This window comes from Choristoneura fumiferana, chromosome 18, assembly GCF_025370935.1.
Source record: "Choristoneura fumiferana chromosome 18, NRCan_CFum_1, whole genome shotgun sequence".
In the NCBI taxonomy this organism is placed as follows: domain Eukaryota; kingdom Metazoa; phylum Arthropoda; class Insecta; order Lepidoptera; family Tortricidae; genus Choristoneura; species Choristoneura fumiferana.
In genome coordinates, this window is record NC_133489.1 from 18,225,139 (window position 1) to 18,226,778 (window position 1,640).

The window sequence follows — 1,640 nt, forward strand, 5'->3', positions numbered from 1 at the left end:
TTTTAAAATTTGAAACTTAACGATAAAATTTGAACGTTTTTAAATGAAACAATGAAACTACTTAAAATTGTGGTAACTTCTATGCTAAAAATATAAAGAATACCGCTTATAAATGTACATGTAAGTATTTTTAGTCAATTTGTGTTCGAAATACCGAGAAACGTGTGTTACAATTTGACCGTTAATTCAAATCTTAAATTAAACGGAGTATAGTAGTTATCTTTATTTACATTACCAAAAGACGTTTTTTGAAGTCGCTTAATAAATACCATTTCTAAACGTTTAGTCGGATTATTTTATTATAATTTTCTGACAAAGTGATAACCCTTACACTCGAGTTGTCGAGGTAGGTATAGTTTGTTTTAGTTAAAATGACGAAAAGTACTTAAAACCAACTAATTCCAACATCTATTCTTTAATTGTTAGTAGTAGTAGTGTTGCAAGTAGGGTTGCGCAGTTACGCAGGTGTGTCGGTAGGCCAAAGTATACTGTGAACAAACAATCTTGATAGTTTTGATGTTGTTTGTCGGTATTACACTGCACGACGTGCGTTTCTAAATAATAGCATAGTAGAAATAAGCAACCTGAGATATGTATGCATAGGAAAAATTCGTGTCTAGATTCCTGTCCAGCAGTGGTGTAGGGGTTATAGCACGCAGCACGGATTGCTGAGGATCCGGGTTTGATTCCCAGTGCTGGTCTCTTTTACTGGTTTTTCTGTGCATCCATGTCCCAGTTTGGAGAACAAATTTGAGCAAATTTGGAGTTGAAATAAAAAATACAAAAAGACTCCAAAAAACCAATCATAATATCATTTTTTTGTTTATTACCGTAATCTGATAAGTACCTACCTACCTATTTACATTTTTTGGTCCAGTTTTCTGTCAAAGACCCAAATCATCGCCAATACCACGAAACGCAGAATACAAGTACATGGGCCATAATAAATAGCAAGCACACCATGTCAATGAATATAATTAGTAGTCTCTTTCAGCAACAGGCAGGTCAACAAAATTGAAAGGTGTATTGAAAATGCTTGGAAGAGCTCTACTGGTCCAAGAAGGAGCACACGAAGGATGACTTTCCTTTAACACTAAAGCGCATAAGCTTGTCGACATTTATCTATTGCCAGGGCCAGAAACCAAAACCCAAACCCAGAGAACCAGAAATCCAAACTCAAAATTTGCCAACGAGCTATCTGAACTATGGAGCGCAGAATACTTATTAGGGGTAAAAAGGATTGATCGTATCCGGAACACCACATTGCGCTCCAAAACTCGAACAGTTAATGTCATAGAGTAACTTATATATATATTAATGTTGAAAAACGACCGCCAATCTTAAATTGGGAGTGGGCCGGACATGCCTGCCGTCTGCACTGCACCCACAAAGATAGGCGCACAAAGTCATATGGTCGATGGATACCATAATGACGGGCACCGACGGCAAGACAGGCCGAGGCGGAGATGGTGAGATGACTGGAACTGACCGAGTGGCCAATTATAGATCTGGATAGGGAGATGTGGAGGTCAAAAAGAGGCTAAATAAATACAATAACAGACTTGGCAATAATTGTGAATGCATCCATCGCTAGTTTTGTCTATGGTGTGTGTAAAAAAATACTCTCTGCAAGTGTCAAC